At 50.6% G+C, this 16,821-nt stretch overlaps 1 pseudogene; it reads right to left on the bottom strand.

Annotated features, from left to right (window-relative positions):
• LOC102558717 (solute carrier family 22 member 23-like) overlaps positions 1-16,821 on the bottom strand; it is a 69,546-nt pseudogene that overhangs the window by 11,021 nt on the left and 41,704 nt on the right.

The raw sequence follows: 16,821 nt of genomic DNA, 5'->3' as shown, positions 1-16,821 counted from the left end.
ATAAACAGTGCATACATTTGTGATGCATTTTAGAGGTGAGGTGACAGCCACGTGACAGATTGGATACCCATACAATTCCTATATTCTCTGTGTTTTGCCCTCTAATGTACATCTCCATAATTTATTCTAATATCCCAAACTGTTTAGCAGCTGCAAAATTGCAAGTTTTAATAAATCAAGCTGCCTTCAAGCATTTTCTCATTCTTTCTCCCTGAAACACTGTGATTTCCTTCAAATTTATACCTTCCCAAGTTTCACAATAGTGATGAAGAAGGAGAAATAATAATAAGGAAACGTAGTAAGCTTCTGTGCACATAGGCTCAGTTGGGTCAATGCTGTAACTCAGAGCTGTCCAAATTCTGACTGGCCAGGGCCACAGTACAGAGTCCTGCCCTGCCACGGCGGGGAGGGGAAGGGAATTAGCACTTAGGGGGCTGCAGTGGGTCACTGCAATTTCTCATGTGAATGAAGATGACAGGATGGCCCTATAATAAACAAGATACTAAAAATAGATTGGCAAGATAGATTTCCATACATACATTTTATTGGGCCAAGATCTAGTGCTCTCAACATTTTTGTCATCTCTATTTAAATCACACAGATTATTCAAATTAGGACTTCATGCAAGGCATATATTAGAAACACACCTATGTCCCCATGGGAACATTCAGAAAGAGATTTCACACTCATAATTTTTTGTGGCATGCCCAAGCATCCCGATGTTGTGTATAAGCAAATGTGTTTTCCCCATATATTCCCTTAGCAACTTTGAGGACTGTAACAGGGGACCCTAGCCCTGTTACTAAGAGACAGGGTGGTCCCTTTAAATCCAGAACCTTCCAGTCACAGCTGGCTGGTCAAGTAGGGGTTAAGGCTCAGCCTTGCCAGCCAGTCAGGTGACAGGAAGAGGAAGGCCAGGACCCTACAAATGGCAAGTGGAGAAGGCCAGCAGGGAGGGGGACTCCCAATGACTATGGTGCTGTGGCTGTAGTCTCTGTGGGAAGACTATGCCACGCTGTGAGCCATCCTCATGATTATCTAAAGTAAGAAGGCATGTTGCCTCTCTTGTTTCTGTATGAAAATGTTTCCATTATATGACCTTAGAAGCCAACGTTTTGTGTTGAACATTAAGACCGGTGGTTTGGGTGAGGCTACTTGGGGAAGGAGGAGGCCTCAGTGGGGGCCCACTGCAGTGTGGGGACCCCAGCGCCAGAGAGGGTGCTGTATTTGAGGGTGAGCTGACCCCAGTGCCACAGAGGGCACAGTATTCAGGGATGAGCAGACCCCAGAGCCACAGAGGGCACAGGAGCCCGAGTGAGGTTTTTTTTGAGAGCTAGAGCCTGGGAGTCAAACCCTGATTAGTGCATTTTTGACTGACAGGCCTAGCTAGAGAGAGAAGGGGTAGGCCCACAGCAGCCAAGACCCCAACATAAAGAGGAATTTACAAATACCATCTGCTAGGCTTGGACTGTGGTGTAGGAGAGGAATGGAGTGCCCCCTGGCATTGGGGCATTCAATGGGCAGCCTGCCGCTTAATTAACAACAAGGTCTGGCAGGAAAGAAGGCGGGCAGTTGGCCCAAAACAGGTGGGCGGGGCCATCAGTAGACAGACCCCGAGCAGGCCCCCCCTGTTACAAGGACACATCCAGTTCAGTCACTGAACAAGGAAATGACCTTGTATTTCTTGAAAAGCAACCACTTTTCTTTGCCAAATTAAAAGACTTAATTTTAAAAACATTAAACAAAGTACATAACAGTTTTATAAAACTTTGCCATTTATTACTTTCAATTAAGTAGGCATTGCTTTTCCCCTCTGCATTCCTTCAAGAGTCAAGATACATTGGCCAAATCCCATTCTTCCTCACCTCGCTAGCTCCCCAGTTCCTCCTAGAAATTTTATAAAACACATGGATTAAAGTGATAGCCATTAAGGGCGTGTCCACACTTGCAAGCATGTGTGCTTGCAGCAGCTCAAATAGAAGCAGTGCAAATTTGAGCTAGGGCTTTTTGCCTCAGCGCACATGCTCGGACATGCACTTTGTTGTGGAGCAAATTGTGCCACTTGGGGCAAAATAACCCTGCCTGTCTCCTCCTGGATCTCCAGCCAGGGGGAGCCAGAGCCCGGGGTCAGCACCTGTGCTGTCCCCAGCAGTATAAAAAGCTTCCCTGTCCTAGCCCCAGCAGTACAAAAAGCTGCCCTGGCAAGTATCTCAGGGCTACTTGCTCTCAGGAGCTTCTGGGACCCAGCCAATTGGTACCTGGGAACACTACCCCTTCTGCCAGCTAGACTGCTGAAGTGGCCCTGAGAGTTCCCTGCAGCCATTAACCATTGCAGTGGGGACTGCTGCCTGGCTGTGACCTGCTGCACACCTGCCAGACCTGGATGGGGACTGCAGGGCCAGTAGAGGCATCTTCCCCTCTGGGCCAGCAACCAGTAGACTGTGGCTGCAGGGTTGGCCTCTATGCAGCACTACTGCCATGTGTGCCCCCTGCCTGGACACCTGGGCAGCTATAGCTCAGAAGATGTTCCGGGTGTGGTGGCCTGCTTTGAACTGTCAAAGCATGACCTCCTGGCCCCATTTGGCCAGGAGGTCAGCCACAGCCAGCTGGGTCCAAGGTGCCAACTTTGAGCAGGCAGGGTCCTGCTACTGGCTTCCCTTGAAGGAATTCTGGTGTTCCCTATTGGAAAACTGAAAAATCCCTGATAAAAAGAATCCCAAAGTCATTCTGTAAAATGCCTCAAAATCCATTTTCCATGGGGTTACGGCCCCCACAGTGGCTACCACCCCCCCTGCAAGGCCCACATGCCCCACCCCAGTCCCCAATTGCTGCCCCACCTGGCCTTATCCCCCACCAGCTGCTGCAGCCCACCCAATGGCTGCCCCACCCCCCCACTCCCACAGACCCCCCAATGGCTGCCCTGCCCAATCCCACCCCCCCACTTGCACCCCCAGGACCCATGGCTGCCCCCCAACCCCAGGCACCATCACTTCAAAGAAAAGGAAAAAAAAGAAAACGAAAAAAAAAAACCAGGAAAAAAAGCCTCTACTTACCCTAGAAGGATGGGTGGGGGGGCTCTGGGGCCTCCTGGTAGAGCCCCCTGGGCAGCACAGGGCAGTGGGGGACAGGAGGGCCCAGGCTGGGGCTGCTGGGGCTGTCTCTCTGCCCCACTGTGTGTAGGTGGGGCCCCAGTGACTCAGACGGCAGCCAGACTGCCCATAAGTGCCGGGGCTTGGGGTTTTTTTTTAAGTATGGGGATGCTGGGGTGGGGGGGGCATTTTGGGGGTGGGGCCAGCCAGGGAAGTGATTGTGGGGGTTGGGGCACAAGGCAAGGGGAGGGGCCAGGCAGGGAAGTGATTGGGGGGTCTGGGGGGCAGGTGACGGGAGGGGCTGGGCATGGAAGTGATCGGGGGAAGGCGGGGGGAGGGACTGGGCAGAGAAGTGATTAGTGGGGTTGGGGGAAGGCGGGGGTCAGGGCCAGGCAGGGAAGTGATCAGGAGGGTCGGACCGGCAGGCAGGGGGAGGGGCCAGGCAGGGAAGTGATCAAGGCCTGGGGGGGCAGGCAGGGGGTGGGGCCAGGCAGGGCAGGGATCGGGAGGGCTGGGGGAGCAGGTAGGGCCAGCAGGGTTCCCCCCATGGTCCCCCCCCTCCTCCAGCCCCCCCCCCCCCCCACACACACACACAATCCCTTATGGCACTGGAGCCCTGATGCTGAACAAGCAGGCCTTGCGTTTCAGCACCAGGGTGAGGGGCCAACCATAGAGATGCTCTAGCAGCCAAAGTGTCTCCATGGAGGACCCAGCCTCTGGTTGCCCACTTTTTTAAATTCCATTTTTTTTTAACCCCTGGATATTCAGGGGTCTAATTTTCTCCCTGCACTGCAAAATTGCAGCATGGGGAACACTTTTTCTTTCCTACACGGGCCTCTTACCGCGCCTCAAAGGGGTTTGAGATGTGCCCTACAGCTCATTCTCTCACCTGAGGAAAAAAAAAAACCCCTTCCTTTCTCACTGGAAGACCAAACATGAACAATTATTTAACAGTCGACTTCAACTTTAAAAGAACACTATGAAAAGCAAAAATACTACCTGGAAGGATGATTCTGCCTTCTTGACTCTACCCACTGGAAGCAGAGGGTAGACTGTTCAGATGCATCCAAGAAACTTAGAGCACAAACCCTGCTGAGTCCGGAAAGTGAAGATGGAACTGAGATAGAAATCAGTGGGACTTGTTCTTCTAAGTCACTTAAGTGCACTTGGAAATTTTACCTACTTACCAACAGCCAATGTTTGTGTGCAAGGGAGGCAGAGATAGAAAATATTGGTGACTGACACACCAATGCACTTGCAGAACTACCATTTACATGAAGCAGCTAATGTTTTTGCTCCACATCTTAAAATGTCTAGAGAAGGAGCTTACTAGCAGGCCCAACTCCAAGCTTAGTTCCTCTGCTAAGTTTCTTCAAGTGCACACTTTCCTGGTAAAGTTCACTCCTCTTATCAAAGATCAGTTATCAGCAACAGGGTGTTAAGGCTCCTGCACTGGGAGGAAGATGGCCTCTATGTTCTCCAGCATTGCCCACTATCTACTTTCAGTTTACCAGCAGCAAACGTGTTTGACGTATTTGACAGGAAGATGTTGGACTTACGAGTTCACACATAATACCACAATGTTTTTCCACAGGTTCCTGGTTCCCATCACTTTAACAAGGCAGACCTTCTTGGGCCTCCTGGTAAGTTCCTCCTCCTGCTCTGAAACAAACCAAACCAAAGTCATTATCTGGAGAGTGGACCGGCAAAATATCTGGGGGATTTTAGTTTTTGTTATGGGATGAGAGGTAACACTGCTTCTTTTGTTGCTCTGGAGATGCCACACACCTTAAACAATTCTTGATCAGTTTCCCTCCCATTCTTCAAGACCCCAAATCCTGCTGACCCACTCTACAGAGCAGGTGGGGGCATGTGGATCCCTTTGTAGCAGAAAGCCTGTTTTCCTCTTGCCTGCAGTTGCTCTTGCCTCCTTGAATATGTTTTTCCTCTTCTACCTTTTCTTCCTTCCTCTTTCTTTCACTTTAAGATAAGGAATTGTGTTTTGAAATGTGTATGTGTGCATTTTGTATCTCCCCTTGTATTTTGGTATTTTTATCTATTTGTGTGCCATGGCATTACTTTTGTAGCTTATATTTTATACTCCTCACCTTTCAACTAAATGTGTTTAGTTTCATAAGTAAGTTATACATTGTAACAATGTTAACAAGGGCAGGAATCAAACTGCCCTTCCCTGTATCAGGCTGGCCCCTGAAAGAGCGACCACTCCTAGAGCCCTATTCAAAATTCATCAATGGACTCACAAACCTGCACATACATGCGGATGACCCCTGGGGCTGACAGATGCCATCCAGTAGCCACTGAGGGGGGAAGTCCCATGAGGGTCAATGACCCCTGGATTGGGCAAACCTGAAAACTGCGGGGTCACCAAAGTCTGCTAAGGACAGATAAAAAGCAGTGAAAAGTGACCCTTGGTGGCGCCCTCTTGATCTCCAACTCGACCAGACCTGTCCAGCCAGAAGGACCAGCTGGCGACCCCCTTCTGGAGGAACACCATGCTGAAAGAAGCCTCGACTGGCCATCGACGGCAGACTCCAGCGCTCATAGGATAGGTATACCGGACTCTTGTAGCTTGCTACTGTATGTGTGCATGTGTGTGTGTGTGTGTGTATGTGGGGACCAGCCCCAAGGTTTATGAGTTAACTTCATTACAGTGTTTCAATCTGCCTAGTAAACCAGAATTTTAAGGATCCCGAGTTGGACATTTGTAGCCAACACCTTCAGACTCCAAAGCTTCTCCCAGTTTAAAAATATTTATGCAGAAGATATACTGGGAGGTAGGAAGTAGAATTCAAATGGCGAATCAGGCCTAGAGTTAGCATTGCATAAAGTGGCCTGATATACACCAGCATCTCTGCTAGTGTTACAGTTCCAATCAGCAATGCTTTCTGCTCATGCTCTGCCTTTTCCAGAAATAGCCCTCGCACATGCAACCAAACTTGTATCATTTCTGTAACATGGGCCTGCATAACTGAGGAGAGGTCTGGATACTGCCAAATTCATTTTAGATGTGCCTTCTTAAGGAGCACTGAAACCTAGGGTTCCAGAAATAAATGGCTAGTATATTATGTTCAAGGCGCTGTCTGTCGTTATGTTCAGCTGTCTGTCCTTATCAAAGTCATTTTGATAGAAATTAGAAATGGAGGGGAGGGAAGTCTTTAAAAAAAAAAAGAAAAGAAAAGGTGGCTCATCATAGCAATCCCCTCACAGTTCAAAGCAGCACTAGAGCAAAGCAGCACTAGAGCAAAGCAGCTCAAAGAGCACATCCACTGCATAACTGGTATCAAGATTTCTGTAGGCACCAGTGTAGAGGAGAGTTTTAAAAGTCTGAAGGACTGCGAAGAGACTATGGATGATCGGGGTTGCTCCCCACCTAAACAAAGCAGAACAACATTTAATAAAAGCTGCAAAGTCAGAAGTCAGCATTCCCTGCAGCATCCAGGGAGACTGTAGTCAGTTCACGGAGGGTATATAAGGGGCCTTCAAAATTAAGATGAGTAAGCTTCTGTCTTTTGATATGGCAGAGGGATGCAAAGTGAGGAGTAAAAGTCATCTTTGCAGCAACCTCTGAATGGATGTAGGAGGCAGCAACATCATTCTGAACATACCCATATGGCAATGCTTATCTGGAAAACATGACCTGAAGCCCCACAGGAAGAAAAGAAATCAAGAGGAGGAAGTCCAACAAAATGAATGATAGTGTATAAAGTCATAATATGCAGAAAGGATTAATATGCAACTGCTTGGTCCAGTCTAATTTTAAAACTTCTCAATCCAAAGCATTTAATTCAGTGGATCTCACTGTATAAATAAATTTTACTGACCTATAGATTCATAGATGTTAGGGTCAGAAGGGACCTCCGTAGGCCATTGAGGTATAGCTTAAAACACTGCTGTTCAATTCCATGCCATTAACTCAATTTTATTTCTTATGCTAGCCTAAAAATTCTTTTCAGACCTGTTTTTCCCTACTCTTCAAATATTATCTCCTTTAGCCAGCCACTGGTATTCATACATGCTTTATATATTTAATTCTTTCAATATTTCCGTAACCAATACTGTCAATTATTTTGCCATTTTTCACTGCACTGTCTCCAATTTATGGTTGTATTCTGAGGGTATCCAAAGGTGCATTCCAGATATGGACACACTATAACTATAGGCAGAGGAACTAATGCAGCTACACATACTGTAGATTGAGTATGTATGTGCAGATTGAGTACTGATGTGATTAGCCTCTGATAAAGTCCTCCAGTCATAAGCTTAGCCTATTATCCTTGTTCTTGTCCCCATAAGCATTAAAACCATAAGACAAAAATCATCAGTTTGCAAACAAATGATACTCTATAAGCCTCAAATTTGTTGACCCTTTCGGTAACCATTCCTAGTTCCTCACTCTGTTACATTGTTCCCTTGTCTGTAGCTCAGACATAACCAAGCATCCTCCAAGTGTCCCCCAAGTAGAAGGCCAGGCTGGCATTCAAATTCTAATATATGGCAACAGATGCAGCAAAGACTATAAAGCCTTTAGTTTCTGTTTAAGTGTACAGTACAGTATAAGGAAGAGCACCTGTTTGAACTGCTAGGAGCCCTTGACAAATACTTAAAAAGATGTATATTATGCCACCACTACCGTAGTTTCCTGCACCTACCATCACTCCACCAGCAACATAAAACACAAACAATGACTAAACCTTGCCTAGCAAGACCAGTAGCAAAGTGCCCAACTACCCGCTCCAACCTCACCCAGTGGCCAGAAGGCCAGGGAGCAGGCTTGAACTTTCAAAGAGAGTCTTCAAGGTAAACAGAGCTGGACTGCTGTGGAGGCAGCAAGAGAAGAGAGAAGCTCTAAAAGGAAGGGTCGTCAGGGAAGAAGTCTTGCCAGCAATTTTATGCACCAACCAGATTATACCCAATGTATACAAATGCAACTGCCTGTCAAGGGCAAAAAGATGGCCTGTTCATTAAAAAAGGAGTATGGGGATTTGGGGGGCTGATAATGATATGAAAGGAGGCATATCAGCCAATACCAGTCCTACTTCTAATACAGCTGCCTCCAGCTGGTAAATCTGGTGTGGAGGAAGAGAGGGGAGAGGGAAGGGGAGTGGGTGGGGCAGATCTATGCCCCTCACAGTGAGGGAGGGGGCAGGGGCAGGCACTGCCCAGGCGCGGTTGCGAGGTGAAGCTGCAGCTTGTGGGGGCAGGGGGCTCCCACCACTGCTTGCACCCAGGGAGGACACAGGGGGGCATGGGCCCCCCGATCTGTGGTGGGTGGAGTGGGGAAGGCTGTGGGGCTCTTCTTGGCAGGGACTGGGCTCAAATCAGGTGGCAGTAGTGGTGAAGGATGCTGAATCCACCCCAAATATTGCTGCTGCTCCACTCCCACTGCCACCATCGCTAGCTGCCCGGTGCAGCCCAGGCTCAACGCCCCACCTCCACCCATGCAGCAGGAACAGCCTGGGCTGCACCGGGTAGCTGGCGGTGGGGGGAATGCAGCATCCTCCCAGTGCTGCTGGCACCTGCTCTGAACCCAGCCGCCACCAAGAAGAGCCCCACGCAGCCCTGGCTGCAGCCCACCCAATCGCATGCCCTCCTGGGGTGCAAGCAGCAGCAGGACCTGGCTCCCCCACCATGAGCCATGGCTTCACCCCTTCCCACACCGCCTGGGCAGCACCTGCCGCTGCCACCCCCATGCCAGCCCATAGGAACTTCCCTTGTATTAGACATGAGGTTTTCAACCTTTAAGGAGTGTACCCCTTTTGGTGGGTACCCCACCTGGACTGTACCCCTTGGATAAGCGAGGGAGGGGGGTCCCCCAGCGGCCGGTCAATGATGGGGGCTGCTGCCCCAGGGGGTATGTGGTGGCAGAGAGAAGTGGGGGTAATTGGGCAGTGTGCCACCACCATGTGGCAGCAGCAGCAGCAACCCCCCCACCTTCATTGACCACCTGCTGGGAGACCCCCTCTCCCCCATTCATCCAGGGGGTACAGTCCAAAAGGGGTACCCACTAAAAGGGGTACACTCCTTTAAAACAGTTGAAAACCCCTGGTGTAATACAATGGAAGTTCCTATGGGCTGGCTCCTCAGCCCTATTACTCTTTATATTTAGTAACCATCATCCCTTCCCTCTGCTACTTTTACTGATCATAAAGTAAAACATCCAGTTATAATCCATCCAGTTATCACTCATTATTTAGAAGATACAACAAAAGAGCAAAACAGAACTGTGTTAAAAAAAATCATGGCAGCAAGTTGCTCAGTAGCAGGCAAGGTGTAAGAAATCTATTTTAGTCCAAAACATAAATAAATAAATAAAGGCCTCTTTCTGAAAGTCTCAGCTTTCATCACAGAAATCAGGACAAATATTTTGCATGTGTCATCACAGTGCCACCACAGTAATAAATCTGCATTGAATATGGCATGTATACTTGTTTCATAAGCAGGGGGTGGTGACTGGCAGACAGCTGGCAGGATCCCAGGGAGGTTGGGAACATGGCCCTCAGAGACCAGGCTCCAGGAAACTACTGGCTCTCAAATGAAGCCGTGGAGAGACAGCCATGATCAGGAAGGGAGCTACTGGGAAAGCTCACTTGGGGCACAGGAGCTGATGGGTGGCTGGCAAGACCTCCTTTGGCACCATCTGAACCCCCGGTATGCTAAGACCCTGGGCTCTGATTGGGATTGGGAGAGTAGCCCCCTGGGACAGGGGTGGGGGTAAGGGTGGGGGTGGGGCTCCTTCACAAAATGGTGGGGTAGAGCTGGAGCCCTGGGGGGTCTGTGCAGGGTCCCTGACAAGATCTGCCCATTGATTAGGGGACCCCACCGTGGCACCCTCTGGTATGGGACTGTGGGGCAGGGGAGGTGAGGTTTTCCTGGGAGGGGGAGGGAAGAGACCTGCCAAGCACTCGGAAGGCTCCAGCGTCCACCTCAGGGTCCTGGGAAAAGGGACCTCCTTCCTCAGGACTCACCGGGGTGAGCCCCAGGTCCTCTGTATCCCCTAGATCAGAGGGAGGAGGCTCTGCCACCAGGCCTTCCTTTGGGTAGGCCTCAGCCTCAGCACCCATGGTTTCAGGGGCTAGGCCTTGGTCAGCAGAATGAAGGGCTTCCCCCATGGGCTCCTGTTCGGGACTATCCAGCAGCCCCGAAACCTTCTCCACAGGGCATGGCACTTGCATCATGGCACTGCAGGTCCCCCAGTGTATAGAAAATCCTCACCAGGTCCCCCTGATAAATTACCAGGCACCCCTCAGCCTCCAGCCGCACTCCCACTGCCAGCTGGATCATGACCTGGGGACGGAAAGAGCGCACATGGTGGAGGCCAGGGTCTCGGCACCCCAGTGACAGGGCCACCACCAGGGAGATAACTCTCTCCAGGGTTTGGAGCTAGGGGAGCAGGGCCCAATTGGGGATCCAGGGAGGGACAGAGCTGAGGACCACCCTGGTCCCCAGCTCTTCTAGAGGCTCGAGGGGGACGTACTCGCCCTCTACCATGAGCCCCCTCTCTACCACCTTTTGTGCAGCGGCCTCTCAGGCAAGGAAAAAGACCCCTTTACCATGAAAGTGGGAGGCTGCCATGATCTTGCAGGTCCCCCACTACCCAAGCCAGGGCCTGCACCCAGGTCTTAAAGTGCAGGTTCTCCCACTTGGGCAGCTGGCACTTCACCCCATGCCTGTGGGTGAGTGCCGGAAAGGGGGCCCCACTGCCCAAGCTGGAAGGGCCAGCTCTGGAGGGTCCAGGCCCCCCAGCTTTGGGTCTCCCTACAGCTGCCTGTACTTATCTGCAGTTCCCTCCCCAGAGGGCCATGTTTTTGGGGCTGGAGCTAGGACCAGTGACAGGCTGAGTGGGTTTGCTGGCTGGTGTAATGCACCTGATCCCCTCAGGTGCTGGTGGTCTAGGCTTTGGGGGAGGGCCCTAGCCCTTCCCACCCTCAGCTGTGAACGAGGCTGATGAGTCTTCCCACTGCCCTTGCCCTTGGTCCCTGATGACAGGAGAGGGGGCTTGGGAACCCATCTGGGCAGGACCTGGTCAGGGGTGACCCCCTGGCCCTGTTGGCTCCCTACTGGAGTCCCACCTACCCCTGCAGCGGGGGTTGCAGTCTTCTCCACCCATAGATGAGGTTGGTTTGACTCTGCCTCTGGGGTGGAGGCTGCAGGGGCATGCATCCCCTTGGGGGCTTGGCTGGGATCCACCCCCTATAGTGGGGTCTACAGGAAGCTCTGTGGGGGCATCTGACCCCCCAGAAGGTTCCTGCCCTGCCATTGTTTCACAGGAGGGCAGAGAAGACAATAAAGAAAAACAAAATATCTCATGGGGCTAGTGAATCTAGTAGGGGCAGGCTGGGGTTGTGGAGCAGAAGAGGGATAGGATGGAAGGGGGCTGAACTCACTGAGCCACAGCCCCACAGGAAAAAAACAGGAGGCCTATGCTTTGAGAATGTGGCGGGGAGGGGGAACACACACACAAGGGCCTTCATGAAGTCCAGGAAGATGGCATCCACCCTTCATGCAGGGACTTTGTGACCTAATCATAAAAAGAAACCAGGTTAGTCAGGCAGGATCTGCTCTCAGTGAACCCATGTTGGTTGCCCCTGAGCATTACCTCCCCTGCTGGGCCCCCGCAGATGTGCTCCTTGATAATTTTCTCAAAGGTCTTCCCAAGGACCGAGGTAAGACTGACTGGCCTATAATTTCCGGGGTCCTCCTTCCTGCCCTTTTTGTAGATGGGGACCACACTGGCCCTTTTCCAATCCTCTCATACCTGGCCAGTGCCCCACAAGCACTCATAGGTCCGTGTGACCCCCGCCAATTCCCTCAGCGCCCTCGGGTGAAGAGCATCTGCACCTACTGATTTGAATACGTCCAGCCTCTCCAAGAGTTCCCTGAGTTATAATGCACCATGTAAGCGGGTGTCAGCTGTACGTCCAGTTTCTTCCCCAGGACTCGCCTGCCACGATTAAGAAGACGGTAGAAAGATTTAGATGTTAATCCCTGAGGGGAGAGGGAAACACCAGACCACCTGGGTGTTACTTTCACCAAGTGCCTATCTTTATTGAAGTGGATACAATGCAGCCAACCTCGCTAATTGGCTCATTAATGCGGAAGTTGCTGTATCACCATTTAGTTGATTTCAACTTCTGTGCTGCTGTGCTCCTGGTCACAGCTGCCTCTCTGCTGCTGTCACTGAGAGCCCGTTGTCTTTGGGGAGCCTTCTCTGGGGTGTGGTTCCCCAGCCTTCCCTTGGTCCTTGGTGGGAACTTTAACATCACCCTAGATGCGCGAGACCGGTCAGGCAAGGAGCAGAACCAGGCCACCATGGGAATCCTCAGGGACTACTCTGTGGTGGATGTCTGGCGTGCCTGTCACCCCACTGAACCCCCTGCCTTCACTTATGTGAGTGTGGGAGAGGAGCGGGTATGCCACTCCTGGTTAGACTGGGTTTATATCTCTTTGCTGCACTTTGCCCAGGCCCAGTCCTCTGGCATCTGGCCGACCCCTTTCAGCAATCACCACCTTGTCTGGTCCCAGGCCAAGCTGGGGCCTGGGCATCTGGGGTCAGCCTATTGGCATTTCAATGCCAGTCTGCTAGAGGATGTGGGCTTCAGGGAGACCTTCTGGGAGTTCTGGCTGGCCTGGCAGGAGCAATGGGCAGTTTTCCCCCTGGCTCAGAGATGGTGGGATATGGGGAAAGTACACATCCATCTCTTTTGCTGCAGCTACACTCGGGGGCACACCCAACAGAAGGAGGTGTCTGGGAGCAGCTCAAGTGGAAAGTGCTAGAGCTGGAGAGGTGCCTGGCCACAAACCCAACCAACCTGTCCCTCTGCGGAGAGTGTCAGGAGAGGCAGGAAGAGCTTTGTGCTCTGGAAGACCACTGCACCCACGGTGCATTTGTCCACTTGCACGTCCAGCTCCTTTGGGAGATTGACCACAGCTCCCACTTCTTCTATGCCCTAGAGAGGAGGCAAGGGGCCAAGAAGTACATCACCTGCCTTCTGGTGGGTGATGGCACCCCCTCATGTATCCAGGTGAGATGTGCCAGCGCGCACGGGCCTTCTATGAAGAGCTCTTCTCCCTGGATCTGAATGACACCAAAACCTGTCAGAACCTGTGGGAGGGACTCCCACAGATTAGCATGGGTCAAGCCCCTCCTGTAGAATCCCCAGCTGGAGATGCTGAAGGCAGAGGCGCCCTGGTTGTGACAGAGGTTGCTCCTAGCTGGTGTCACCCATATTGGAGACCTCCTGGACTACAATAGGTGGGAGTGGGTGGACCCCGCTGCACTGGCCCAGCACATGGGTCTACCCATGACACGTGCAACCTGCTGTCTGGTCCAGGAGGTGAAATCTGCCCTACCTCCTGATGCCCTTGCCTTTGTTGACCAGGGGCTGCATGGTGGCAATCCCCCCCCTCCACACCCCCAGTGTCTTCCAGCCCACTGGAGTTTGTCATGGGGATGATGCCTCGCCCAGCCTCACAACACTCCCCACTCCACCACCTGAGCTGGCTGAAAGACACCAGACTGGTCTGCTTTTCCACCATCCATTGCAACCACTTCTACATGCTCGTGTGCCATACTGTCCATCATGCCACCCTTGCGTCTTGCCCAGATACCAAGTGGTTGTATCTACTTGGTGAGGGCATGGCTGGGACACCCTAGTGGCTGAGTCTGTACTTCACCTTCATCCCATGAGCCACTGAGGGCCTCAGCTGGCAGCTCCTCCATGGAGCTATTGCTACGGCCGTGTATGTGGTGAGCTTCACAGACACCCTGGTCTCCTGCTGCTTCTGTGGGCAGAGGGAGACCCTAGCACACATGACCCTCGAGTGCACCAGGCTGCAGCCCCTCCACCTCCAGAGCCTCCTCCTGAGGTTCTGGTTGAATTTTACCCCCCACCTTTTTGTTTTTGGTCACTCCATCCATGGCCCCACCAAGTCCCAGGACCTCCTGGTCAACCTTCTCCTGGGCCTGGCCAAGTGAGCCCTGTACTTGACCAGGAAGGAGGCTCTGACTGGGAAGGTCCCCAGAGACTGTGGGGCCACTTTCCTCTCACTTGTCTGTGAACATTTCCGGGCAGAGCACCAGTAGCTAGCATCCACCAGCTCCTTGGATGCCTTTGAGGACCGGTGGGTGTGGCCTGGGGGGCTCTGCTTGGTGCCCCCCTCCAGATAACTTCTTTTTACATTTTGAACTTTTGACAACCACATCACTCCTATCCTATCCTAGCCTACTGACTTGTGTAGTCGCAAGATCTCCAGGTGAGATTGTTCTGACCCTGCAGAGCTAGGACATTTCTGACATTGAAGCCTAACAACTTCTTTAAGAAAAAATAAATAAAATAAAATAAAATAAAAAATTAGCTACACAAATGCACAGCAACAATCACAAAACCATTCTGAAACTTAACAGTTCATCTTTTTCAGTTAAAAACTGAAGGTTAAAATGTGTTCTAATGTTATAATTATATGCATCAGAATTTGCTTTTTATCTTTCTACTTAAAAAAATTTAAAAACTAAGAGAAAAAATGCTGAGAGAAAGTTAGATCAAAAAGTGTTTCATCTGTCTGGATTTCCACTGCCTGACTTACCAGGCATTTTTACTTACCCAGCATCACTCCTTTGATATCACTTTCAGTGTTCATAGATTGTCAGGGGCTGGAAGGGACCTTGTAGATCATGGGGTCCAGTCCCCCTGCACTAGGCAGGAAGAGACAACTGGGGTCAAGTGACCCCAGCGAGGTGACTGTCCAGTCTCCTTTTGAAGATTTTCAGGGTAAGTGACTGCACCACTACTGGAGGGAGTTTATTCTACAGTCTGGACACCCTGACTGTGAAGGAGTTTTTCCTGGAACTGAGCCTGAAGCAGCCTTCCAGGAGTTTGTATGCATTGCTCCTGGCCTTCCCCAGGTGTGCCCTGGTGAACAGCTGTTCACAGAGTTATTGAGGTACTCCCCTGAAGTAGCAGTAAGCTGCTACCAAGTCCCTTCTCAGCCTTCTCTTCTCTAGGCTGAAGAGGCCCAAGTCCCTCAGCCTCTCCTCATATACCTTGTCTTGCAAGTCCCTGATCATGTGGGTGGCTCATACTGCACACCAGTGCAGAGTCCAGTGGGGGTATCACTTCCTTAGTTTTGCATGAGATGCAATGGTTAATTGCCCTGCTGTTCATTCTGTTCTTGTGAGTGAATTGAAAAATAAGTTTCTTGGATGCCTCAAACTGTTGTGTGGCCATCAGCCACCAAAGTGATTCTGGGAAAATACTTCAGACAGAAAATGTCTTAGTGGATGCCTCCAAGTATGTATCAGAGGGAGCTCATTGCATTTATTTGCTTCCTTTACAATTATTACTTAATTCTCTGAGAGGGTAAGAACTCCCTGAAAAATATAAAAAGTCTTTTTTTTTTTGCAAACAACAGAAACACACACACACACACACACACACACACACACACAATCTGCAAACTGAATGGAAATTTTGGGCACAGAGAGAAGTGACAATTTGCCTGATCTGGCCACAGAAAGCAGTTTGTAGGTGTGACAAAACAGAAGTTAGAGCAGGTTGACATTGTATACCTTGACCTCCATAAGGCCTTTGACCTAGTATCCCACAGTGTCCTCATGAGAAAATTGGAGGATTGTGGGCTTAACTCCAAGACACTTAGGTGAGTGAGAAACTGGCTGCAGGATAGGACCCAGAGAGTCATAGTGAATGGATCAGTCTGGCAAGAAGTGGGCAGAGGTGTCCCATAGGGGTCAGTGCTTGGTCCAGTACTTTTCAACATCTTTATTAATGATTTGGATATGGGGGTGAAGAGCTCACTGGCCAAGTTCACAGAAAACACCAAGTTATGGGGAAGTGTGGTCACCCTTGAACACAGGCTACATATACAGGTGGACCTAGATGGCTAGTAAGTTGGGTGGATCAGAATCTGATTAAATTCAATGTCGAGAAATGTAAAAGTGCTCCACCTCAGGACGAGCAACTGCCAACACATCTACAGGCTTGGCAGCACCAAACTGACTAGCACCACAAATGAAAGGGACCTGGGGGTAATAACAGACCACAGTATGAATGAGCCAGCAGTGTGATGCTATAGCCACTAGAGCAAATAATACTCTGGCATGCATCAGTCGATGGATCACCAACAAAACCAAGGAAGTGATTCTTCCGCTCTACTCAGCACTGGTGAGACTGCAGCTGGAGTACTGCAACCAGTTCTGGGCATCACACTTTAGCAAGGACATAGACAAGCTTGAGAGAATCCAAAGGAGAGCTACCCATATGATCAGAGTCTTACACAGTAAGCCATATGAGGAAAGCCTGAGGGATCTGGGACTCTTCAGCCTGAAGAAAAGAAGGCTGAGAGGGGACCTGGTAGCAGCTTACCTCTATGCTGGGGGAGTACATCAAGGGCTCGGTGAGCAACTGTTCACCGAGGGTAAAACTAAGAGTAATGACCACAAAATCCTGAAAGACCAATTCAGGCTCAACATTAGGAAAAACTTCTTCACAGTCAGGGTGTCCAGACTGGTGAATAAGCTTCCTCCAGAGGTGGTGCAATCACTTACCCTGGAAATCTTCAAGAGGAGACTAGACAGTCACCTTGCTGGGGTCACCTGACACCCAGTTACCTCTCCTGTTTGGTGCAGGGGGCTGGACCCGATAATCTTCCAAGATCCCTTCCGGCCTTACAATCTATGAATCTATGGAAATGCATA

The sequence above is a fragment of the Alligator mississippiensis genome, chromosome 8, assembly GCF_030867095.1.
Source record: "Alligator mississippiensis isolate rAllMis1 chromosome 8, rAllMis1, whole genome shotgun sequence".
In the NCBI taxonomy this organism is placed as follows: Eukaryota; Metazoa; Chordata; order Crocodylia; family Alligatoridae; genus Alligator; species Alligator mississippiensis.
This window is presented reverse-complemented; position numbering and strand designations above follow the sequence as displayed.